Here is a 27,316-nt window from a genome sequence, read left to right on the forward strand (position 1 = left end):
AGTACTGAGGGAGTGCTGTACTGTCGGAGGTGCTGTCTTTCGGATGAGAAACCTGTCTGCTCGCTCAGGTGGACATAAAAGATCCCAGGGCAATATTTCGAAGAGGAACAGGGGAGTTATCCCTGGTGTCCTGATCAATATTTATCCATCAGTCAACGGAACTAAAAGTTTATCTGGCCATTATCACATTGCTGTGTGGGAGCAGTGACTACACTCCAAACATTGGTCGTGAAAGGCGCTTTCTAAATACAAATTGTTGTTTCTTTCCTGGTCACTGGGACCCTGAAGCCCCGCCCACTGTTCCTGTACCAAGATGGCCGCGCAGGCGCAGTAACCCGGGCCTGCCCGCACGGACGAAGCCATCAGCAAGATGGCGGCCAGTGACCCCGCGGTGCAGACACGGGGCCTGAGGCCTTCACCGGGTGATGAGGAAGCTTCCCTGCGTGCCCAGTCTGGCCCGAGACCGGTGTCCGGTAGTTTCTCGGATGGAGAGCGGGAGGGGAGAGAATAAAGGGACAGCCCGTCCATCCGGGTCCCATGTCCCACAGTCCGGCGGCGCGCGGGCCCGGGTGAGGCGGGGCGGAGTTGTGCGCCGGCGCGGGGCCAGCCGATTGCGGGAGATTGCCGGCGGGCGGACGGGCGGACGGCCCGGGCAGCGCGCCCAGTCTCCCTGCGGACTGACGGCTGCGGGGCACCTTCGGGCGGGGACGGGCCTTGGTTACTGTTGCGGGGAGTTCGGCCGCCATCTTTAGGAAACACGGGGTCACCCGCAGGGAGCGAGAGGGGCGGGGCTTCCTTGACGTCATTGTCTCGCTACAGTGGAGGGAGCATGCGCGGCGGCCATCTTACTGCAGGGAGGCCATCAGGTGCAGGATGGGGACCAGTGACATGAACACAGGAGAACATCAGAAATAGGAGAGGAGTCGGCCATTTGGCCCCTCGGGCCTGCCGCCATTCAATAAGATGATGGCTGAGGGAGACACGAGACTGGCAAACGAGCCAAAGGTGAACAGCGGAAACGTTACAAGGACACCCTCAAAGCCTCCCTGGTGAAGTGCGACATTACCACTGACACCTGGGAGACCCTGTCCGAAGATGGCCCGAGGTGGAGAAAGTGCATCCAGGAGGGTGTTGAGCTCCTCGAATCTCAACGCTGCGAGCGTGAAGAGATGAGGCGCAGGCAGCAGAAGGAGCGTGCGGCAAATCAGTGCCAGCAACCCCTTCGCCCAACAAAATCTGTCCCATCTGTGACAGGGTCTGTGGCTCTCGTGTTGGACTGTTCAGCCACCAAAGAACTCACTTTAGGAGTGGAAGCAAGTCTTCCTTAATTTCGAGGGACTGCCTATGATGATGATGGCTGCAGCTTCTGGGGTGGTTCTCCTTGGAGCAGTGAAGGTGCAGGGCAGGTTTAACAGGTGCTCACAGTCAGGAAGGCTTTAGATTGAGTCAGGGTACAGAGTGGTTCTGCTCACACAATCAGAGAATGGTTACAGCACAGAAGGTCATTCGGCCCCTCGAGCCCTTGCCGGCTCCCAGCTAGTCCCACTGCCCCGCCCTTTCCCCCGGCCCTGCAAATGTTTTTTGTTTCCGATACCTATCCAATTCCCTTTTGAAAGCTGTGATTGAGTCTGCCTCCACCACCCTTTCAGGCCGTGCATTCCGGATCCTAACCACCCGCTGCGTAAAATAGATTTTTCTTACGTTGCCTTTTGGTTCTTCTATTAATCACCTTAACTCCGTCTCCTCTGGTTCTCAACCCTTCTGCCAATGGCAACAGTATCTCTCTATCTACTCTGTCCGGACCCCTCATGATTTTGAACACCTCTATCAATTCTCCTCTCAACCTTCTCTGCTCCAAGGAGAACAACCCCGACTTCTCCAGTTAATCCACGTAACTGAAGTCCCTCATCTCGTGAATCATTCTTGTCAATCTTTTCTGCAGCCTCTCTAAGGCATCACATCCTAATGTGCGGTGCCCAGAATTGGGGACACTGCTCCAGTTGAGGCTAAACCAGTGTTTTACAAAGGTTCAGCATAACCTCATTGCCTTTGTACTCTATGATGCCCAGGATCCTGTAAGCTTTTTTTACCTGCTTTCTCAACCTGTCCTGCCACGTTCAGTGATTTGTGCACATATACCCACAGGTCTCACTGTTCATACACCCCCGTTAGGATTGTACCCTTTAGTTTATATTGCCTCTCCTCATTCATTTAATCATGCTTCTCTAATTTTATTTCTTAACTCAGATTCACAGCCTCAATTTATTACTTCCTCTGAGCCTCTCAACTTCATCTGGCAGCGTACTGTTGGCGAGTGGTGATTGATTGACCTGGGAACCAACAGGAAGAGAGCTCAGAGGCCGGAGGGCCCAGGGAGCAGCGTGTTCTGCAACCAATCGCGGTGCTTGAGGGGTGGATCCTGAGTCGGCCAGTCAGGTGAGTCTGTGTGAACCCGTTAAACAATTTATTTTTTTGAAGTTAAATCGAGATTTCTTGTGTCAACAAAACAGTTTAACATCTGTCAGTATTTTGTTTCCTTGGAGTTCCTATTATGAGTTTCAGACACTTCAGTGCCAAGTGGACCAGGTGTTTAAAGGTCATTCATTTCCCTCTTTCCATGTCGCTGTTAGTTAAAGGTACAGAGATTGATTTCCTCTCATTATGCATCCGTAGTAGTTAAAGTAACATCCTTCCTGTTGGTAGTGAGTTACATTCTGTGCTGGGTGAGATGGCTGCTGGCATCAGCCTTTAAAATACTCAATCTTCTTGTTCAAATCTCTCCAGGGCCTCACCCCCTCCCTATCTCTGAAACTTCCTCCAGCCCACCAACCCTCTTAATAGTTTGTTCTCTTTGAAACAGAGGAGGCTGGAGGGGAGACCTTAATGAAGTGTATAAAATTATGAGGGGCCGAGATAGAGTGGATAGGAAGGACCTATTTCCCTTCACAGAGGGGTCGGCAACCAGCAGAACTTTTTAGCCAATACGTAGCAAGCCCAACAAGAGAGGGGGAAGTTCTGGACTTAGTATTAGTGACTGAAGCTGGGCAGGTGGAAGGGCTATCAGTGGGTCAGCATGTTGGTGCTAGTGATCATAATTCAGTTAGATTTAGGGTAGTTATGGAAAAGGACAAAGATCGACCAGGAATAAAAGTTCTCAATTGGGGAAAAGCCAATTTTACTAAGCTGAGATGTGATTTATCCAAAGTGGACTGGAAACAGCGACTTGAAATGGTGAGAGATTGGGAAATGTTGGTGTTCAGAGGGACCCTGGTGTCCTTGTACACGAATCACAAAGTTAATATGCAGGTACAGCAAGCAATTAAGAAAGCAAATGGTATGTCGGCCTTTATTACAAGAGGATTTGAGGAAAAGAGTAAAGGCGTCTTACTGCAATTATACAGGGCCCTGGTGAGACTGCAGCTGGAGTATTGGGTACAGTTTTGGCTGCTTACCTAAGGAAGGATATACTTTTTATATGATTCTATGAGATCCCCTCTCATCCTATCTTCACTGGAGTTTAGAAGAATGAGAGGGGATCTCAAAGAAACATAAAATTCTGACGGGACTGGACAGGTTAGATGCAGGAAGAATGTTCCCGATGTTGGGGAAGTCCAGAACCAGGGGTCACAGTCTAAGGTTAAGAGGTAGGCCATTTAGGACTGAGATGAGGAGAAACTTCTTCACTCAGAGAAACTTCTTCACTAACCTGTGGAATTCCCGACCGCCGAGAGTTGTTGATGCCAGTTCATTGGATATATTCAAGAGGGAGTTAGATATGGCCCTTACGGCTAAAGGGGTCAAAGGGTATGGAGAGAAAGTAAGAAAGGGGTACTGAGGTGAATGATCAGCCATGATCTTATTGAATGGTGGTGCAGGCTCGAACGGCCGAATGGCCTACTCCTGCACCTATTTTCTATGTTTCTATGTACTTGTCTTTGAGGATGGTAACAAAGGTTCACCAGACTGAATTCCTGGGATGGGGGATTGTCCTCTGAGGAGAGATTGAGTAGACTAGGCTAATATTCTCTAGAGTTTAGAAGAATGAGAGGTGATCTCATTGAAACATACAAAATTCTTACAGGGCTTGACAGAGTAGATGCAGGGAGGATGTTTCCTTGAGGGATATGGGAATAGTGCAGGAAAGTGGAGTTGAGGTAGAAGATCAGCCATGATCTCATTGAATGGCGGAGCAGGCTCGAGGGGCCAAATGGCATACTCCTGCTCCTAATTCTTATGTTGAAGGTAAATCAGTCTCAGAGCAATGGGAGGCATTGAAGGAGGAGATAATGAGGGTTCAGAGGAAGTATGTTACCTTAAAGAAAAAGGGTGGGGACTAATAAATCTAGAGCCCCCTGGATGTCAACATAAGAAATAGGAGCAGGAGTAGGCCATAATCGACTCAGCACAGGGTTTTGACTCAACCTTAAACTTGTACGTTTATTGAACTTGCGTTATTCCCCAGTACACAACCTCCCTGAGATTCGACCGGAATAACAGAGAACCCACAATACAAAACCCCGACACGAAGTTACTTGAAACCTAATGGGAAATATCACAGTTTAAAACCCTTCCGCGATCGACTGTGATTATAAAACTACTCGGACAAATTCCCCGACGGTTTGACTGAAACTTATAATCACCCACACAGCTGGTTGTGGTGTCGATTGTAGGCCGGGACCAGGTGACCACCCAGCATCCTTCACTGCAGTGCCCTCGCTCCGAAGTGGTCCTCTTTTTATGGGGCTTCATAATCACAGCATCAAACATATTTCCTGCTGTTCCCCTGGTGACTCTTCCGATGGTTAATTACCTCTGGATCATCAGTGTATTCAACTCCCTGGCCCAGACAGGGTCACGATCAGCTCTCCTGCTGTGTAGTACAATGCAAACCCTCCTTGGGAACAGACCTGGCTCCACAGTTGAGGAATGTGTGAATGTCCCACTTCCTGGAGTATAATGTCGGAAAGTGTGAGATCATGCACTTTGGCAGAAAAAAATCAAAGAGCAAGCTATTATTTAAATGGAGAAAGATTACAAAATGCTGCAGTACAGCGGGACCTGGGGGTACTTGTGCATGAAACACAAAAGGTTAGTATGCAGGTACAGCAAGTGATCAGGAAGGCCAATGGAATCTTGGCATTTATTACAAAGGGGATGGAGTATAAAAGCAGGGAAGTCTTGCTACAATTATACAGGGTATTGGTGAGGCCACACCTGGAATACTGCGTGCAGTTTTGGTTTCCATATTTACGAAAGGATATACTTGCTTTGGAGGCAGTTCAGAGAAGGTTCACTAGGTTGATTCCAGAGATGAGGGGGTTGACTTACGAGGAAAGGTTGAGTAGGTTGAGCCTTTACTCATTGGAATTCAGAAAAATGAGAGGTGACCTTATTGAAACGTGTAAGATTACGAGGGGGCTTGACAAGGTGGATGCAGAGAGGATGTTTCCACTGATGGGAGAGACTAGAACTAGGGGGCATAATCTTAGAATAAGGGACTGCCCATTTAAAACAGAGATGAGGAGCAATTTCTTATCTGAGGGTTGTAAATCTGTGTAATTCGTTGCCTCAGAGAGCTGTGGAAGCTGGGTCATTGAATACATTTAAGACAGAAATAGACAGTTTCTTAAATGATAAGGGACTAAGGGGTTTATGGAGAGCGGGCAGGGAATGATCGGATCAGCCATGATCTTATTGAATGGCGGAGCAGGCTCGAGGCCCATATGGCCTACTCCTGCTCATATTATGTTCTTCTTGACAGGGACAGGGACCAGTGAAGGTGTGCATGGACGGCGTCTGGTGCTATTGCCTGTCTTGATTAGATTGATGGCAGGTATCCTGTATCATTGTCTCTGACGATGTCCTTCCAGTCTCTCAATGAGTCATCGTTTCGCTGCAATGTTTAAATGAACCCCTTACTATATAGCCCACTCTCTGGGTGTTTGCACTGAGGTTTGGTTTTTATTAACCAGTCCCACTGTCCATGGGTTTTATATTCCATTCTACAGTCCATTTTATGGGGTGTGGGGGGGGGGGGGGTGAACAGATCCTACATGTCTTTACCCACTGAGCCATAGGGAGGAGGGTCCAGTGACCCTGCTGGAAAATGCACGTGTGAGGCCTCAGGTGAGGACAGTGGAATATCCTGTCGACACTCACCGTCGAGGTTCACACATGGACATTGGGCACATGGGTCACATATTGGAGAGAAACTGGTGAGTATAGAACTGAACCCAGCCAGAGTCAGCACCTTCAGGAGAGGAGAGGGAGGGGAACCAGTGAGTGTAGAACTGAACCCAGCCAGAGTCAGCACCTTCAGGGGAGGAGAGGGAGGGGAACCAGTGAGTGTAGAACTGAACCCAGCCAGAGTCAGCACCTTCAGGGGAGGAGAGGGAGGGGAACCAGTGAGTGTAGAACTGAACCCAGCCAGAGTCAGCACCTTCAGGGGAGGAGAGGGAGGGGAACCAGTGAGGGTAGAACTGAACCCAGCGTAGGATATTAAGGGGATCAAGGGATTGGGGGAATAGTGCAGGAAAGTGGAGTTGAGGTAGAAAATCAGCTGTGATCTTATTGAATGGCGGAGCAGGCTCGAGGGACCGAATGACCTCCTCCTGCTCCTAGTTCTTGTGTATGTTCTTGTGTTCATTCACGACTGGATGTGGCGGGACTGCAGAGCTTTGATCTATTCATTGATTGTGGGATTGCTTAGCCTTGTCTATACCATGCTGCTTCCACTGCTCAGTATGCATGTAGTCCTGTGTTGCAGCTTCCCCAGGCTGGTACCTCATTTCTCGGTACACCTGGTGCTGCTCCTGGCATGCTCTTCTGCACTCCTAATTGAACCAGGCTTGATGGTAATGTTAGAGTGAGGGATATGCCGGGCCATGAGGTTACAGATTGTGGTGGATACAATGCTGCTGCTGCTGATGGCCCACAGCACCTTATGGATGCCCAGTTTTGAGCTGCTAGACCTGTTCTGACTCTATCCCGTTTAGCACGGTGATAGTGTCACACAACACATTTGGGAGTGTGTTCGGTGTGACTTTGTCTCCACAATGACTGTGTGTGGTGGTCACTGCTATCAATGCTGTCATAGACAGATGTATCTCCATGTGGGACAGGCTCGATACACCAGATGGTCTTTACCTGTCCCTCATTCTTCGTATCTGCGACCGGTAGATTAGTGAGGACCAGGTCAAGTAGGTTTTTTCCTCGTGTTGGTTCTCTCTCCATCTGCTGCAGGCCCAGTCTGGCAGATATGTCCTTCAGGACTCGGCCAGCTCAGTCAGTAGTGGTACTACCGAGTCACTCTTGGTGATGGACATTGAAGTTCCCCACCCAGAGTACATTCTGTGCCCTTGCTACCCTCAGTGCTTCTTCCAAGCTTAAACCAGTGTGAATAATAGAATAGATTAGATTATAATGTGAGATGTTTATATCTTTAAATGGGAAACTATAAGAAATAAGAATTAACAACAGGCAGGATAATTTAGGAATAATGAGAAAATTACTGAAGAAAAGTAACTGCTGGAAACCAGAGAAAGTGACCTTGTAAATCACAGATTAGAGAAGTTCCAGCTGTCTTTTCCTCACTTCCTGCCCAAACCCAGCAGAGGAGACAAAGAAGAGTCCGGTGCCAGAGGTGGATCAGTGCAGGGTATAAAAGTGAGGGGAGACTGATGTAAGGGGGCAGTGGGGACTGGAGACACCGGAGATCAAGCTCAGGGCGCCCGAGGTTCCATCCAGCGGGCTGACCTGGTGTCAGTTACTGTGGACACGCGGGACTTGCATCTTTACTCTGATTGGTGGATCAGTATAAGATACGGCAGTCGACTGAGAAACTGCTCATCTTATATTTCTTATTAAGGTATTAAAGTTGCTGACACTGGACTCTCGAACTTGCTAATTAATAAGACAAGGGACTAGCTAGAATCTTACATCCCAAAATCTCTCTACCTCTCCACTCCTTTTTAAAATTTTACCATTTAATGTACATTTCCTCACATTTTGAGAGGAAGAAAAAGAATCACATCAGATTTCTCTGCACTAAATTTCATTTCACATCTACCTGTCTCATTTACAAACCTGTGCATTCAGACTGAACTCACTTACAGTCCTCTTCACAGTTCCCCACGCTCCCCATTTTTGGCGTTCCCTGGAGATTTTGATCGTGTGCCCCATATACCCAAGCCCAGATCATTTCTCTACATTGAGCAGAGCAATGGTCCCAACACTGACCCTGGGGACACCATTGTTTACATTCCTCCAGTCTGAAGAACCTCCATTAACCGCTACTCTCTGTTTTCTGCCCTTTACCCAACTTCCTCTCCACGCTGCCCCACTCCCTTTAACACCGTGAACCTTAATTTGATCAACAAGCCTCCTGTCCGGCACCTTATCAAAAACCTTCTGACAATCCATCTACACAACATCCCCTGCATTTCCTTTCTCACTGCATGGTGTAATTTCCTGAAATAATCCCTGCTGTGTGTCCTGAATGAATCCATTTCACTACCAAACGTTGCAATATTTGCTCCACCCCACAGGGTTCTATCTGTTTAAAGCCACAACACAAAGCTCCAGTTTCCTCCTGGAGTTTGAGAGAAATCAGCTTTAACAATGGGGCAGAGTTTCAGCCAATGAGGGAGATCCGGGCTCAGCCCCGCCCACTGGCTGCCACAAGCCCTGCCCCTTCGCACTCAGATTGTTTGGAGGACCAACCGTCCTCCAGCCCCGCCCTTGCTCTTCCTATTGGTCCGGAGCTGCTGTCAATCACCCGGGCCGGATTAATGCTCAGTCTGAGGGTCCAGAGCTGCATTTAGAAAATAAACATTAATTGAACCCGTCAGTTACAACGTTCAATTCATTGAAATTAATAGAAATCGCCAGATAAAATATCTTCCAGAGTTCTCCAAATCCAATCCAAACGGCCTGATTTTGGTCAGCTTGTATATTGTACATACTGCAGGTCTGATCACCCATTTTTAAAATAATTTATTAATATTATTTATTGTCCCTCTGGCCCCAATCTCGATGGGATGACAAAATAAGATTCAGTTCCCCCAATTTGGACTTAGAATTATTGGAAAAAATTCCGAGGGACAGGATAACTCTTCAGAAAGACCCGGATTAATCAAGTATGGATTGGTTAATGGAAGGTTGCGTCTGATTGAATTTTTTGAGGAGGTCACACGGAGGGTCGATGACGGTGTTGTGTTTGATGTGTCTATGGATTTTAGCGAGGCTTTTGATAAGGTCCCACATGGCAGACTGGTCATGGAAGTAACAGCCCACGGGATCCAGGGCAAAGTGGCAACTTGGATCCAAAATTGGCTGAGGTAGGAAGCAAAGGTTAATGGTCAATGGGTGTTTGTGACTGGAAGGCTGTTTCCAGTGGGGTTCCACAGGGCTCAGCACTAGATCCCTTGCTTTTTCTGGTATACATCAGTGATTTAGACTTGAATGTAGGGGTATGACTACGAAGTTTGCAGATGATATGAAAATTGGCCGTGTGGTTGATAATGAAGAAGAAAGCTGTAGACTGCAGGTGTAAATTCCTGGATTCTTTTACTTCAATCTGGTTCAGTAAAATTACTGAGTCGAATACCTCTTGTGCTTTGAACAAAGCAGTCTTTATTACCGGCCAGTAAGACCTATCAGACAGAAGATATACTCTCTGGATAGAGCGTACACACTCCCTACGGATAGGTGAAGTTACATCGTAAAGCGTTAACAGTTATACAGTTTTGAAATCAGATAACAAAATACAAATGGATTGACAGTCTAACTCAGCCACTCATTAGTCAATCTATATGAGATATTTTTCTTGAAAGCTCAAGCATTGCCTCTAAATGTTCCAATCTAGTGGTGTGACTATTAGCTGAGACCTTGCAATTCTGCAGATTTATTTCATGTTACAATTCGATGTTATTGACAGGATTAGTGACTTGAAACCTTGAGAAAGACTGTTAGCTATGCTGATGTTGCATTATTTGCAATCTGACATTCTCCCAGCTATTCTACCATGGCTTATACATTTTCATATATCCCGTTTACTTTACTGTCCTTAATTCCATATATCCCGTTCAGATATCCACACAGGAAGGTATCAATGGACCTGTCAGGTGGGCAGAACAGGGGCAAATGGAATTCAATCCACAGAAGTGTGAGGTAATGCATCTGGTGAGGGCCAACAAGGAAAGGGAATACACAATAGATGGTAGGACACTGAGAAGTGTAGAGGAACAGAGGGACCTTGGAGTACATGTCCACAAATCCCTGAAGGTAGCAGGACAGGTAGATAAAGTGGTTGAGAAGGCATACGGGATACTAGACTTTTTTGCCAAGGCATAGAATACAAGAGCAGGGAGGTTATGCTTGAACTGTATAAAACACTAGTTAGGCCACAGCTAGAATACTGCGTGCAATTCTGGTCACCATGTTACAGGAAAGGGAGGGTACAGAAGAGATTTATTTACGAGGATGTTGCCTGGACTAGAGAATTTTAGCTATGAGGAAAGATTGGATAGGCTGCGGTTGTTTTCTTTGGAACAGAGGAGGCTGAGGGGAGACCTAATTGAGGTTTATAAAATTATGAGGGGCCTGGATAGACTGGATAGGAGGGACCTATTCCCCTTAGCAGACGGGTCAATAACTAGGAGCATAGATTTAAAGTAATGGGTAGAAACATAGATATCCAGAGCGCAGAAGGAGGCCATTTCAGCCCATTGTATCCGCGTCGACCGACAAAGAGCCACATGGCCCTCGGTCAGCAGCCCTGAAGGTTACATATAAACCTATGAACAATGGCGGAAAGGTAACGAGCACCCGGGCCAACCAGTCCACCCCACACAACTGCGACACCCCTTGCACCGAAACATTCTACACCCCAACCGGAGCCATGTGATCTCCTGGGAGAGGCAAAAACCAGATTAAAGTCCCAGGCCAATAGGGGAAAATAAAATCTGGGAAAATTCCTCTCTGACCCGTCCAGGAGATCACCCTGGCCATATTCTATTCCCTACAGTACTTACCGTTGTATCTGCGCCAGCCAACACGAGGTTATTCAGTCTAATCCCACTTACCAGCTCTGGGTTGAAAATCCTGCAGGTTACTGCACTTCAAGTGCCCATCCAAGCACCTTTTAAATGTGGTGAGGGTTTCTGCATCCACCACCCTTCCAGGCAGTGAGTTCCAGACCCCCACAACCCTCTGTGTGAAGAAGCCTCCCCTCAAATCCTCTCTGAGCCTTCCACCAACCATCTTAAAACTATGGCCCCTCATAATTGGCCCCTCCACCAAGGGAAATAGGCCCTTGCTATCTACTATATCCAGGCCCCTCAAAATATTGTCACCTCAATGAGGTCTCTCAGCCTCCTCTGTTCCAATGAGAACAAACCCAGCCTATCCAATCTGTCCTCATAGCTAAGATTCTCCATTCCAGGCAACATCCTAGTAAATCTCCTCTGCACCCTCTCTAATGCAATCACATCCTTCCTATAATACAGTAACCAGAAGTCCAGCTGTGGCCTAACCAGAGTATTATACAATTTAAGTATTACCTCCCTGCTCTTGTATTCTATGCTTCGGTCAAGCATTCTATATGCCTTCTTAACCACCTTACCCACCTGGTCTGCTACTTTCAGGGATCTGTGGACTAGCGCTCCTAGGTCTGTTTGATCATCTACCGCTTAATGTGTATATAATTTTAGTGTCTTCTGCAAATGTCTTAATCATACCTCCAACATTCAAATCTAGATCATTGATGTATACCACAAAAAGCAACGGACCCAGTCCTGAGCCCTGCGGAACCCCGTTGGAAACATTCTTCCAGTCACAAAAACATCCATCAACCATTACCCTTTGCTTCCTACCTCTAAGCCAATTTTGGATCCAACTTGCCACTTTGCTCTGGATCCCAGGGGCTATAACCTTCGTGACAAGTCTACCATGTGGGACCTTATCAAGAGCTTTGCTAAAGTCCATATACACTACATTGTACGCACTACCCTCATCGACCCTGCTGGTTACCTCCTCAAAAAATTCAATCAGGTTAGTCAAACACGATCTTCCCTTAACAAATCCGCGCTGACTGTCCCTAATTAATCCTTGCCTTTCCAAATGTAGATTTATCCTGTCTTTCAGGAGTTTTTCCAATAATTTTCCCACCACTGAGGTTAGGCTGACAGGCCTGTAATTACTCGGCCGATCCCTTTCTCCCTTCTTAAACAAGGGTACCACATTCGCAGTCCTCCGGCACCAGGCCCAAATCCAAATAGGACTGGAAAATGATGGTCAAGGCCTCTGCTATTTCCTCTTTTACTTCGCTCAACAGCCTGGGATGCATTTCATCTGGGCCTGGGGACTTATCTACTTTCAAAGCTGCTAAACCTCTTAATACCTCCTCTCTCTCTGTTTATTTCATCCAGAATTTCACACTCCTCCTCGATAGCAGTATCTGTATTGCCCCTTTCCTTCGTGAGAACTGACGCAAAGTATTCATTAAGAATCATACCAACGTCTTCCACCTCCACACAAAGATTACCCTCATGGTTTCTCTAATAGGCCCTACCCTTTCTTTAGTTATCCTCTTGCTCTTAATATATTTATAGAACATATTTGGGTTTTCCTTAATTTTACTAGCCAAAAATCTTTCATGCTCTCTCTTGGCATCCTAATATTCTTTTTAATTTTACCTCTTAACTTTCTATATTCTCCAAAGATTCTACACTATTTAGCCGTCGGTATATGACATAAGCTTCCCCTTTTTTTCTTTATCCTCCCCTGTAAGTCCCGAGACATCCAGGGGGCTCTAGAATTATTTTTCCCAGCCTTTTTCTTTAAGGGCACATGTTTGGCATGAGCATTCCAGATCTCCTCCTTGAATGCCTCCCACTGTTCCGACACTGATTCACCCACAAGTAGCTGTTTCCAGTCCACAGTGGGCAAATCACTTCTCAACTTAGCAAAGTTAGCTTTTCCCCAATTTGGGACTTTTATTCCAGGCCTATCTATCCTTGTCCTTATCCATAACTAACTTGAATCTGACTCAATTATGGTCACTGGCACCCAAGTGCTCTCCCACTAATACCCCTTCAACCTGCCCAGCTTCATTCCCCAAAACTAAATCAAAAACCGCCCCCTCTTGTGTTGGGCTTGTTACATACTGACTAAAAAAATTCTCTTGAATGGATTTGAAGAATTCTGCACCCTCTATACCCTTCACACTATATTTGTCCCAATCAGTATTAGGATAATTAAAATCCCCTATTACTGCCCTGTGGTTTTTGGACTTCACAGCAATTTGCCGACATATTTGCTCCTCTATCTCCCTCCCACTGTTTGGGGGTCTATAATACACACCCAGCAGTGTGATCGCCGCCTTTTTATTTTTCAATTCGACCCATATGGCCTCATTTGATGATCCCTCTAAAATATCATCCCTCCTCACTGCTGTAATAGTTTCTTTCATCAATACTGCGACACCCTATTTACCCCCCTCTCTGTCTTGTCTAAAAATCCTGTAACCAGGAATATTGATCTGCCAAACCTGCCCCTCTTTCAGCCATGTCTCTGTAATGGCTATAATGTCATACTCCCAAGTGTCTACCTGTGCTCTTAGCTCATCTGTCTTATTCACTATACTCCTTGCATTAAAGTATTTACCATTTAGCACAGGAGGACCTCCTTGATTACTACTTACTAACCCTTGTTTCCTCTGTCTTACAGATTTGCTTCCTCAATTCTTGCTATCCAATTTCTGCTTTACTTCCTTCCCTATTGAATTTGTTCTTGGGTTCCCATCCCCCTGCCAAGCTAGTTTAAACTCTCCCCAACAGCACTAGCAAAACTCCCCGCGAGGATATTGGTCCCGGCGCTGTTGAGGTGCAACCTGTTCGGTTTGTACAGGTCCCATCTCCCCCTGAAGCAGTCCCAATGCTTCAGGAATTTAAAGCCCTCCCTCCTACACTAACTCTCCAGCCACGCTTTCATCCTCTCTATCCTTCTATTCTTGTACTCCTTAACACGTGGCACCGGTAGAGATTACTACCTTTAAGGTCTTGCCCTTTAATTTTCTTCCTAGCTCCCTAAATTCTGCCTGTAGGACCTCATCCCTATGTCATTGGTCCCGATATGGACCACGAGATCTAGCTGTTTACCCTCTTTTCCCCCCCCCACCCCCCAGAATGCCCTGTGTCCGCTCTGCGACATCCTTGACCCTGGCACCAGGGAGGCACCATACCATTTTGGAGTCACATCTGCGGCCGCAGAAACGCTTCTCAGTTCCCCTAATTATAGAACCCCCTATCACTAGAGCTCTTTTATTCTTTGTCCCCCCCCCGTGCAGCTGAGCCGCCCGTGGTGCCTTGGAATTGGCTCTGGCTGCACTCCCCAGAGGCACCATCGCCCTCACCGATGCTCAGAAGTGAATATCGGTTTGAAAGCGAGATGGACTCACGGAGGGACTCCTGCACGATCTGCCGAGCGTTCTTACTCTGTCTGGTGGTCACCCACTGCCCCTCTGATACATCCTTACTACACAGTATAAATGCACTCAAGGCCCATGCTTGAGAGAAGGTCAGTCTGTGACCTGTCCTTTATTCCTTCACTCAAGTGATGAAGGTGGGTGGAGCTTCCCCTTTTGTACCTGAAGGTCCAGGTTTGGAGTGTCTCGCACCTGGTGGTCATTGTTCTCACAGTGTACAACTTAGGTCAGATTATACATGGGTTACAATGATGGTTGAATACATGACACCCTCTACCTGCACACTTCTAAGGTGCGGGGTGACCACCTCCTGAAAGGTGCTATCCACATAGCTCTCAGCCTCGCGGATGCACCGTATTGACTCCAGCCGCCGCTCAAGCTCCGAAACGTGGAACTCGAGTAGTTGAATCTGGAGATACCTCCTGCACAGTCACTGACACCAATCTCATCCTGTCTGATATAAACCAACCAGCATCATCATAGGCAGTCCCTCGGAGTCGAGGATGACTTGCTTCCTCATTAAAAATGAGGTCTCAGATGTCTGTTAAGTCCAATGCGGGAGCTGCCGTCTCTGTCGCAGGTTGGACAGACGGTGGTTGAAAGTACGTTGGTTGAAGTGCCGGTTTATAAAAAGGAAAAGAGTAACTAAAGTAAACGTTGGTCCCTTAGAGGATGAGACTGGGGAATTAATAATGGGAAACACGGAAATGGCAGAGATTTGAACAAATATTTTGTGTCGGTCTTCACGGTAGAGGACACTAAAAGCATCCCAACAGTTGATAATCAAGGAGCTATTGGGGGAGGGGGGAGGGACTTAAAACAGTCACTATCACTAGAGATAAAGTACTAATCAAACTAATGGGACAAAAAGTGGACAAGTCCCCTGGACCTGATGACCTGCATCTTCGGGTCTTAAAAGAAGTGGCTTCAGAGATAGTGGATACATTGTAAGTAATGCACCAAAATTCCCTGAATTCTGGAGAGGTCCCAGTGGACTAGAAAACCGCAAATGTAACACTCCTATTTAAGAAAGGAGGGAGACAGAGAGCAGGAAACTGTAGACCAGTTAGCCTACCATCTGTCATTGGGAAAATACTGGAGTCCATCATGAAGGAAGTATTAGCAGGACATTTAGAAAATCATATTGCAGTCAGGCAGAGTCAGCATGGTTTTATGTAAGGAAAATCATGTTTGACAAATTTGCTGGAGTCCAACTTCGATGGTATGAGACGTGAATTGGCTAGGATAGACTGGCGAATGATGCTTAAAGGGTTGACGGTGGATAGGCAATGGCAAACATTTAAAGATCACATGGATGAACTTCAACAATTGTACATCCCTGTCTGGAGTAAAAATAAAACGGGGAAGGTGGCTCAACCGTGGCTAACAAGGGAAATTAAGGATAGTGTTAAATCCAAGGAAGAGGCATATAAATTGGCCAGAAAAAGCAGCAAATCTGAGTACTGCGAGAATTTTATAATTCAGCAGAGGAGGACAAAGGGTTTAATTAAAAGGGGGAAAATAGAGTATGAGAGGAAGCTTGCTGGGAACATAAAAACTGACTGCAAAAGCTTCTATAGATATGTGAAGCGAAAAAGATTAGTGAAGACAAATATAGGTCCCTTGCAGTCAGATTCAGGTGAATTTATAATGGGGAACAAAGAAATGGCACACCAGTTGAACAAATACTTTGGTTCTGTCTTCACGAAGGAAGATACAAATAACCTTCTGGAAATACTAGAGGACCAAGGGTCTCGTGAGAAGGAGGAACTGAAGGAAATCCTTATTTGATGGGATTGAAGGCCGATAAATCCCTGGTGCCTGATAGTCTGCATCCCAGAGTACTTAAGGAAGTGGCCCTAGAAATAGTGGATGCATTGGTGATCATTTTCCAACAGTCTATCGACTCTGGATCAGTTCCTATGGACTGGAGGGTTGCTAATGTAACACCACTTTTTAAAAAAGGAGGGAGAGAGAAAATGGGTAATTATAGATGGGTTAGCCTGACATCAGTAGTGGGGAAAATGTTGGAATCAATCATTAAAGATGAAATAGCAGCGCATTTGGAAAGCAGTGACAGGATCGGTCCAAGTCAGCATGGATTTATGAAAGGGAAATCATGCTTGACAAATCTTCTAGAATTTTTTGAGGATGTAACTAGTAGAGTGGACAAGAGAGAACCAGTGGATGTGGTGTATTTGGACTTTCAAAAGGCTTTTGACAAGGTCCCACACAAGTGATTGATGTGCAAAATTAAAGCACATGGTATTGGGGTAATGTACTGATGTGGATAGAGAACTGGTTGGTAGACCGGAAGCAGAGAGTCGGGATAAACGGGTCCTTTTCAGAATGGCAGGCAGTGACTAGTGGGGTGCCACAGGGCTCAGTGCTGGGACCCAGCTCTTTACAATATACATTAATGATTTGGATGAAGGAATTGAGTGTAATATGTCCAAGTTTGCAAATGACACTAAGCTGGGTGGCGGTGTGAGCTGTGAGGAGGATGCTAAGAGGCTGCAGGGTGACTTGGATAGGTTAGGTGAGTGGGCAAACGCATGGCAGATGCAGTATAATGTGGATAAATGTGACATTATCCACTTTAGTGGAAAAACACGAAGGCAGAATATTATCTGAATGACGGCAAATTAGGAAGAGGGGAGGTGCAATGAGACCTGTGTATCATGGTACATCAGTTATTGAAAGTTGGCATGTGGGTACAGCAGGCGGTGAAGAAGGCAAATGGTATGTTGGACTTCATAGCTAGGCGATTTGTGTATAGGAGCAGGGAGTTGTACTGCAGTTGTACAGGGCCCCTTGGTGAGACCTCACCTGGAATATTGTGTTTAGTTTTGGTCTCCTAATCTGAGGAAGGATGTTCTTGCTATTGAGGGAGCGCAGCGAAGATTCATCAGACTGATTCCCGGGATGGCAGGACTGACATATGAGGAGAGACTGGATCAACTGGGCCTTTATTCACTGGAGTTTAGAAGGATGAGAGGGGATCTCATAGAAACATATAAAATTCCGACGAGACTGGACAGGTTAGATGCAAGAAGAATGTTCCCGATGTTGGGGAAGTCCAGAACCAGGGATCACAGTCTAAGGATAAGGAGTAAGCCATTTAGGACCGAGATGAGGAGAAACTTCTTCACTCAGAGAGTTGTTAACCTGTGGAATTCCCTACCGCAGAGAGTTGTTGAAGCCAGTTCATTGGATATGTTCAAATTAAGTTAATCTAGGGGTTAAGTCATGGCAGGAGAGCTTGGACACATGTTATGCTCCTCCTGTACTATGTGGGAAATCAGGGACGCCTCCGGTGTCCCTGACGACTATGTGTGCGGGAAGTATATCCGCCTCCAGCTCCTGACGAACTGTGTTGCGGAACTGGAGCTGCGGGTGGATTCACTCTGGAGCATCCACGATGCTGAGAATGACGTGAATAGCACATTTAGTGAGTTGGTCTTACTGCAGGTCCTGTCCACAGCCAGATAGGGAATGGAAGACCAGCAGGAAGAGCAGTGCAAGGAAGATAGTGCAGGGGTCCCCTGCGGTCATCCCCCTGCAAAACAGATACACCGCTTTGGGTACTGTTGAGGGGGATGACTCATCAGGGGAGGGCAGCAGCAGCCAAGTTCATGGCACCATGGCTGGCTCTGCTGCATAGGAGGGCAGAAAAAAGAGTGGGAGAGCGATAGTGATAGGGGATTCGATTGTAAGGGGAATAAATAGGCGTTTCTGCGGCCGCAACCGAGACCCCAGGATGGTATGTTGCCTCCCTGGTGCAAGGGTCAAGGTGTCTCGGAGTGGGTGTAGGACATTCTGAAAAGGGAGGGTGAACAGCCAGTTGTTGTGGTGCATATAGGTACCAACGATATAAGTAAAAAACGGAATGAGTTCCTACAAGATGAATTTAGGGAGCTAGGAGTTAAATTAAAAAGTAGGACCTCAAAAGTAGTAATCTCAGGATTGCTACCAGTGCCACGTGCTAGTCAGAGTAGGAATCGCAGGATAGCTCAGAAGAATACGTGGCTTGAGCAGTGGTGCAGCAGGGAGGGATTCAAATTCCTGGGACATTGGAACCGGTTCTGGGGGAGGTGGGACCAGTACAAACCGGACGGTCTGCACCTGGGCAGAACCAGAACCAATGTCCTCGGGGGAGTGTTTGCTAGTGCAGTTTTGGAGGAGTTAAACTAATATGACAGGGGGATGGGAACCTATGTAGGGAGACAGAGGGGAATAAAATGGAGACAGAAGCAAAAGATAGAAAGGAGAATAGTAAAAGTGGAGGGCAGAGAAACCCAAGGCAAAAAACAAAAAGGACCACTTTACAGCAGAATTCTAAAGGGTCAAAGTATGTTAAAAAGACAAGCCTGAAGGCTCTATGCCTCAATGCGAGGTGTATTCGGAATAAGGTGGACGAATTAACTGCGCAGACAGCAGTTAACGGGTATGATGTGATTGGCATCACGGAGACATGGCTCCAGGGTGACCAAGGCTGGGAACTCAACATCCAGGGGTATTCAGCATTTAGGAAGGATAGGCAGAGAGGAAAAGGAGGCGGGGTGGTGTTGCTGGTTAAAGAGGAAATTAATGCAATAGTAAGGAAGGACATTAGCTTGAATGATGTGGAATCGGTATGGGTGGAGCTACAGAATACCAAAGGGCAGAAAACGCTAGTGGGAGTTGTGTACAGACCACCAAACAGTAGTAGTAGGTTGGGGACAGCATCAAACAAGAAATAAGGGATGTGTGCAATAAAGGTACAGCAGTTATCATGGGGGACTTTAATCTACATATTGATTGGGCTAACCAAACTGGTAGCAATGCGGTGGAGTGTATTAGGGATGGTTTTCTAGACCAATATGTCGAGGAACCAACCAGAGAGCTGGCCATCCTAGACTGGGTGATGTGTAATGAGAGAGGACTAATTAGCAATCTTGTTGTGCGTGGCCCCTTGGGGAAGAATGACCATAATATGGTAGAATTCTTTATTAAGATGGAGATTGACAAAGTTAATTCAGAAACTAGGGTCCTGAACTTAAGGAAAGGTAACTTTGATGGTATGAGGCGTGAATTGGCTAGATTAGACTGGCAAATAATGCTTAAAGGGTTGACGTTGGATAGGCAATGGCAAACATTTAAAGATCACATGGATGAACTTCAACATTTGTACATCCTTGTCTGGAGTAAAAATAAAACGGGGAAGGTGGCTCAACCATGGCTAACAAGGGAAATTAAGGATAGTGTTAAATCCAAGGAAGAGGCATACAAATTAGCCAGAAAAAGCAGCAAGCTGGAGGACGAGGAGAAATTTAGAATATAGCAGAGGAGGACAAAGTGTTTAATTAAGAGGGGGAAAATAGATTACGAGAGAAATCTTGCCGGAAACACAAAAAATGACAGCCAAAGCTTCAATAGATATGTGAAGAGAAAAAGATTAGTGAAGACATACGTTGGTCCCTTGCAGTCGGATTCAGGTGAATTTATAATGGGGAACAAAGTAATGGCAATTGAACAAGTACTTTGGTTCTGTCTTCACAAAGGAAGACACAAATAACCTTCCGGATGTACTAGGGGACCGAGGGTCTCGTGAGAAGGAGGAACTGAGAGATATCCTTATGAGGCGGGAAATTGTGTTAGAGAAATTGATGGAATTGAAGGCCGATAAATCCCCAGGGCCTGATAGTCTACATCCCAGAGTACTTAAGGAAGTGGCCCTAGAAATAATGGATGCAATGGTGATCATTTTCCAACAGTCTATCGACTCTGGATCAGTTCCTATGGACTGGAGGGTTGCTAATGTAACACCACTTTTTAAAAAAGGAGGGAGAGAGAAAACGGGTAATTATAGATCGGTTAGCCTGACATCAGTAGTGGGGAAAATGTTGGAATCAATTATTAAAGATGAAATAGCAGCGCATTTGGAAAGCAGTGACAGGATCGGTCCAAGTCAGCATGGATTTATGAAAGGGAAATCGTGCTTGACAAATCTTCTGGAATATTTTGAGGGTGTAACTAGTAGAGTGGACAAGGGAGAACCAGTGGATGTGGTGTTTTTGGACTTTCAAAAGGCTTGTGACAAGGTCCCACACAAGAGATTGGTGTGCAAAATCAAAGCGCATGGTATTGGGGGTAATGTACTGACGTGGATAGAGAACTGGTTGGCAGACAGGAAGCAGAGAGTCGGGATAAACAGGTCCTTTTCAGAATGACAGGCAGTGACTAGTGGAGTGCCGCAGGGCTCAGTGCTGGGACCCCAGCTCTTTACAATATATATTAATGATTTGGATGATGGAATTGAGTGTAATATCTCCAAGTTTGCAGATTACACTAAGCTGGGTGGCGGTGTGAGCTGTGAGGAAGACGCTAGGAGGCTGCAGGGTGATTTGGACAGGTTAGGTGAGTGGGTAAATACATGGCAGATGCAGTATAATGTGGATAAATGTGTTTTGGGGGCAAAAATATGAAGGCAGAATATTATCTGAATGGCGGCAGATTAGGAAAAGGGGAGGTGCAGCGAGACCTGGGTGTCATGATTCATCAGTCATTGAAGGTACAGCAGGCAGTGAAGAAGACAAATGGTATGTTGGCCTTCATAGAAAGGGCTTTGAGTATAGGAGCAGGGAGGTCTTGCTGCAGTTGTACAGGGCCTTGGTGAGGCCTCACCTGGAATATTGTGTTCAGTTTTGGTCTCCTAATCTGAGGAAGGACATTCTTGCTATTGAGGGAGTGCAGCGAAGGTTCACCAGACTGATTCCAGGGATGGTGGGACTGACATATGAGGAGAGACTGGATCAACTGGGCCTGTATTCACTGGAGTTTAGAAGGATGAGAGGGGATCTCATAGAAACATATAACATTTTGATGGGACTGGACAGGTTAAATGTTGGAAGAATGTTCCCGATGTTGGGGAAGTCCAGAACCAGGGGACACAGTCTAAGGATAAGGGGTAAGCCATTTAGGACTGAGATGAGGAGAAACTTCTTCACTCAGAGTTGTTAACCTGTGGAATTCCCTACCGTAGAGAGTTGTTGAGGCCAGTTCGTTGGATATATTCAAGGGGGAGTTAGATATGGCCATTGCGGCTAAAGGGATCAAGTGGTATGGAGAGAAAGCAGGAACGGGGTATTGAAGGAATGATCAGCCATGATCTTATTGAATGGTGGTGCAGGCTCGAAGGATCGGATGGCCCACTCCTGCACCTATTTTCTATGTTTCTATGTTTCCATACATAAGAGCAGGTACGGCAAGTAATCAGGAAGGCAAATGGAATGCTGGTCTTTATTGCAAGGGGGATGGAGTATAAAAGTAGGGAAGTCCTGCTACAACTATACGGGGCATTGGTAAGACCACACCTGGAGTACTGCGCACAGTTTTGGTCTGGACTTGTCTCCATTCCCGTGACGAGGGGATTGCGACACCAGACGGGAGGGGCAACATTTGGGGACACAGATTCCCCACCAATTCCCATTCCCCTTCTTTCTGGTGGATAATGGAGGGGCCACTGTGTGTAATGTGCAAGTCAGTAAGAATTGTCAGCAAGCTCTTTCTAATTGGAGATTTTATTCAGTGGAAACTTTGACACTATTGCAGATTTTGTACCAAAGATCAATTTAGGATTAAAGTAAAATTTTATAATTTTATTGCAAACTAAATTTCTGTTGAGAGTGGCTGAATTAAGGGGAAAGACAGCACACAACGTTTCTTAAATGGACACTGCAGCCCCGAGAACACCATCAGCAATATATACAGAATATTAAAGTCCAGCCCAGTTATAGGGTTATTAACATCAGCAGAAACAAACTCCAACTGTCAGAATGAGCATGGTTCAGTCGGGATGTGATTAACAGCAGCAATAACAGCAGATTCCAACCCCTGCAGTCACTTGTGAACTCGCTGGTGTCTCAGCAGGTTGGATGACCGAGTGAATCCCTTCCCACACTCTGAGCAGATGAACGGCCTCTCCCCAGTGTGAACTCGCCGGTGAGATACAAGGTGGAACGACCCAGTGAATCCCTTCCCACACTCTGAGCAGATGAACGGCCTCTCCCCAGTGTGAACTCGCCGGTGAGATACAAGGTGGAACGACCCAGTGAATCCCTTCCCACACTCTGAGCAAGTGAACTTTCTGTGGTAGAGAATTCCACAGGTTCACAATTCTCTGGGTGAAGAAGTTTCTCCTCATCTCGGTCCTAAATGGCTTACCCCTTATCCTTAGACTGTGAGCCCTAGTTCTGGACTTCCCTAACATCGGGAACATTCTTCCTACATCAATACATCGCGCCCTTGCATTCCTGTCATGGTAGTCATATTGTGACTGGCGCCTGCTCTCGACAATTTCTTTCATGGTGGGGTGTATAAGGGATAACCGGGTTTTGAGCGTCCTTTTCATTAGTAGCTCTGCGGGTGGAACCCCTGTGAGCGAGTGCGGTTGGGATCTATAGGCCAACAGGAGGCGTGATAAGCGGGTTTGTAGGGAACCCCCTTGGAATCTGAGCATCCCCTGTTTGATTATCTGCACTGCTCGTTCTGCCTGGCCGTTTGAGGCCGGCTTGAACGGTGCCGTTCTAACATGGTTAATTCCATTGCCTGCCATGACGTCCTGGAATTCAGTGCTTGTGAAGCACGGACCATTGTTGCTGACCAAGATGTCCGGTAGACCGTGGGCGGCGAACATTGCCCGTAGACTTTCTACTGTGGCAGAGAATGTGCTTGAATTTAAAATGTCACACTCGATCCATTTGGAGTAGGCGTCTACTACAACCAAAAACATTTTCCCCATGAAAGGACCTGCGTAGTCCACATGGATGCGTGACCAAGGCTTGGCGGGCCATGGCCAGGGGCTAAGGGGGGCTTCCCTGGGCGCATTGCCCAGCTGGGCACACGTGTTGCACCTGCGAACACAAAGTTCCAGATCTGCGTCTATCCCTGGCCACCAAACGTGTGACCTGGCAATTGCCTTCATCGTGACAATGCCCGGGTGCCCATTGTGGAGTTCTCTGATGAACAGCTCTCTGCCCATCTGGGGCATGACTACGCGGTTTCCCCACAGTAGGCAATCGGCCTGAATCGAGAGTTCATCCTTGCGCCTGTGAAATGGTTTAAATTTCTCAGGGCATGCCCTGTACGTGGCTGCCCAGTCCCCATTCAGGACACATTTCTTGACTAGAAGCAATAGCGGGTCTCTATTTGTCCAGACTTTAATCTGACGGGCTGTCACGGGTGAGCCTTCGCTTCCGAAAGCTTCAACAGCCATGACCATCTCAGCACCATGCTCGGTAGCCCCCTCAGTGGTGGCTAGTGGGAGCCTGCTGAGTGCATCGGCGCAGTTTTCGGTGCCCGGTCTGTGCCGAATTGTGTAGTCATAGGCAGCTAATGTGAGTGCCCACCTCTGTATGGGAGCCGATGCGTTTACATTTATGGCCTTGTTGTCGGCCAAAAGGGACGTTAGGGGTTTGTGATCTGTCTCCAGCTCAAATTTCCTGCCAAACAGGTACTGGTGCATTTTCTTTACCGCAAATACACATGCGAGCGCCTCCTTTTCTACCATCCCGTAGCCCCTTTCTGCCTGGGACAGACTCCTGGAGGCATAAGCTACCGGCTGTAACTGACCCTTGGCATTAACATGCTGCAACACACACCCGACACCATAGGACGACGCATCGCACGTTCACACAAGTTTCTTACATGGGTCATATAGCGTTAACAGATTGTTGGAACATAACAAATTGCGTTCTCTATTAAAAGCCCTTTCCTGGCTGTCCCCCCAGACCCATTCGCGACCTTTGCGTAGGAGCACGTGTAGCGGCTCTAGCAGCGTGCTCAATTTGGGAAGAAAGTTACCAAAATAGTTCAGGAGCCCCAGGAACGAACGCAGCTCCATCGTGTTACGAGGTCTGGGTGCTCTCTGGATCGCTTCTGTCTTGGATGCAGTAGGGCTGATCCCGTCTGCTGCTACCCTCATCCCCAGGAATTCTACCTCTGGAGCTAGGAAGACGCACTTCGCCTTTTTCAGTCGCAGACCTACCCGGTCCAGTCTGCGTAGCACCACCTCCAGGTTGTGGAGGTGTTCTTCAGTATCGTAACCTGTAATGAGGATGTTGTCCTGAAAAACCACCGTCCCTGGAATCGACTTGAGGAGGCTTTCCATATTTCGTTGGAAGATCGCGGCGGCCGAGCGAATCCCGAATGGACATCTGTTGTACTCAAACAACCCCTTGTGTGTCGTGATGGTGGTCAGCTTCTTCGACTCACTCGCCAGCTCCTGGGTCATGTAAGCTGAGGTCAGGTCCAATTTTGAAAAAAGTTTGCCACCGGATAGCGTCGCAAAGAGCTCCTCCACTCTTGGTAGCGGGTACTGGTCTTGGAGTGACACCCGATTGATGGTGGCCTTGTAATCGCCACATATCCTGACCGACCCATCCGCCTTGATCACCGGCACGATCGGGCTCGCCCAGTCACTGAATTTGATTTGCGAGATGATGCCTTCCCTCAGCAGGCGGTCCAATTCGCCTTCTATCTTTTCCCGCATCACGTACGGCACCGCTCTGGCCTTGTGGTGTACTGGCCTGGCGTCCGGGTTTATGTGAATCACTACCTTGGCCCCCATGAAAGTGCCAATGCTGGGTTAAAATAATGAGTCAAATTTGTCCAGGATCTGTGAGCATGATACTCGCTCCACAGAGGAAATTGCATTGACATCGCTCCATTTCCAGTTCATGACAGCAAGCCAACTCCTCCCAGTAGTGCGGGACCGTCCCCTGGGACAATCCAGAGTGGCAGTCTGTTCTCCGAATCTTTGTGGGTCACGACTAACGTGGCGCTGCCAAGCACCGGAATGATCTGCTTTGTGTAAGTCCGTAGCTGTGCATCGATCGGCGATAATTTTGGCCTCCTGGCTTTGGATGCCCACAACTTTTTGAACTGTTTGATACCCATCAGGGACTGGCTGGCACCCGTGTCTAACTCCATTGATACTGGGATGCCATTGAGGAGCACTTTCATCATTATCGGTGGTGTCCTGGTGTATGAACTGTATACGTGCTCCACATGAACTCGCTGAACTTCAGCTTCCAGCGATTTCCCCCAGTGTCCATTTCTGCAATTTCTGCAGGTATTTTGCTCATCTCTGCAAACTCCGGCTGAGTGTGTGCCTCTACGCCTCCAGCATGAGCTACGGTTTGAAACAAAAGGTCCCTTGCCAGTCGATCGTCCCTGACTGCCCCTGTTATTGTCCTTGAGTGCACCATTAACAGGTGTTGATGGCCCCATTACTGGCCGCATTGTCCCTTGCAATGGCGTGAATCGCTGTTCAGCTTGCCATTGTCTCTGTCGAACTCCCCCTCTGGGTTTGACTACACGTTGGGGCATGCCTGACTGCCCTTGTCTGCCTGGAGAACTGTGTGCTGCTTCAACAATGTTTAATCTCTGTCCCAACCATTCCTTAACACAGTACCTCTCGTCTGTTGTGCTAGTGGCCATGCTCGCGTGGTTTAAATCCCAGTTTCTTGTCGCCATTGATACGTCCTTACTATATAGTATAAATGCACATGAGGCCCATGCTTGAGAGCAGGTCAGTCTGTGACCTGTCCTTTATTCCTCAGCACTCAAGTGATGAAGGTGGGTGGAGCTTCCCCTTTTATACCTGAAGGTCCGGGTTAGGAGTGTCTCCCACCTAGTGGTCATTGTTCTCACGGTGTACAACTTAGGTCAGTTTATACATGGGTTACAATGCTGGTTGAATACATGACAGGGCGAATAGTTTTACTGACTTTCAACCCAAAAACGGGCATTGCCCCCAGCTTTTCCTGCCCAACGTTGGCGGTGCTTCTCAGCGTGTGACTGCGTCGATGAATTTCCAGCGCAGATGGTGATCTGAATACCTCCCACAGTCCCCACATTTCCATGGTTTCCCCATGGTGCAGGTGTCCTTGTGTCTCTCCAGGTTGGACGATCGGTTGAAGTCTGGTCCACACACAGAACACGTGCACGGTTTCTCCCCGCTGTGAATGGTGCGATGTTTTTTCAGGCTGTGTAACTGGTTAAAGCTCTTTCCACAGTCAGTGCACTGGAACACTCTGACTCGGGTGTGTGTGTCTCGGTGCTTTTTCAGTCACACTGATGTTTGAAATCTATTCCCACAGACAGAACAGACAAACATTTCTCCTACTTTCAAAGGCCGATGATATTCAGGTCCTGATGAATCGATTGACTCAGTCAGATCTTGACGTGATGTTTGGTTTGTGTTTCCTGTCTGAAAATCTCCCCTTCTAATACGCTGTAAAAGGAGATAACAAAACTCATCACTGTCAGTACAAGACAGAAATTTAGAATAGACACATCTAGTTTCCATGGAACATTCTTTCCTCTCTTGTTCTTCCAAAGCTGTAAATCCCTGTCCCACACATTGTCCCTCCTGCTGTGCTGAAATCCAAACCCATCACACATCTCTAGACTGTTTCTCCTCCACTCTCAGTTTTCACCACCAATTCTGACTGTGTTCAGAAATACACTCCCTGGGTCCCCTCCCTCTCCTCCTCTGAAGGTGCTCGCTCTGCTGGGTTCAGTTCAACACTCGCTAATTCCCCTCCCTCTCGTTCCCTGAAGGTGCTGACTCTGGCTGGATTCGGTTAGACACAGACCCTGACATCGCTCACTTTGTCCCTGCACCAAGATGGCCGTGCATGCGCTGTGCTACTCACTAAATCAAGATGGCGGAGCGCTGAACTTGCCTTCCTGTACCAAGGTGGATGCCGTTATCCTGGCCCTGTGACCGGGAGAAAGCCCCGAAGCTGCAACTGCCGATATTCTGGTTATTATTCCGGGTTCGTG

The 27,316-nt window shown here is 47.3% G+C and overlaps 1 long non-coding RNA gene across 1 annotated transcript; it reads left to right on the forward strand.

Moving 5' to 3' along the window:
• Window positions 1–876: 876 nt before the first annotated feature.
• Window positions 877–27,316, forward strand: LOC139243888 (uncharacterized). Its single transcript, XR_011589746.1, has 4 exons — window positions 877–1,005; window positions 2,248–2,436; window positions 11,758–12,051; window positions 27,092–27,316. It is a non-coding gene; the product is annotated as an uncharacterized lncRNA (long non-coding RNA).

Source organism: Pristiophorus japonicus, unplaced genomic scaffold (assembly GCF_044704955.1).
Source record: "Pristiophorus japonicus isolate sPriJap1 unplaced genomic scaffold, sPriJap1.hap1 HAP1_SCAFFOLD_190, whole genome shotgun sequence".
NCBI classification, from domain to species: domain Eukaryota; kingdom Metazoa; phylum Chordata; class Chondrichthyes; family Pristiophoridae; genus Pristiophorus; species Pristiophorus japonicus.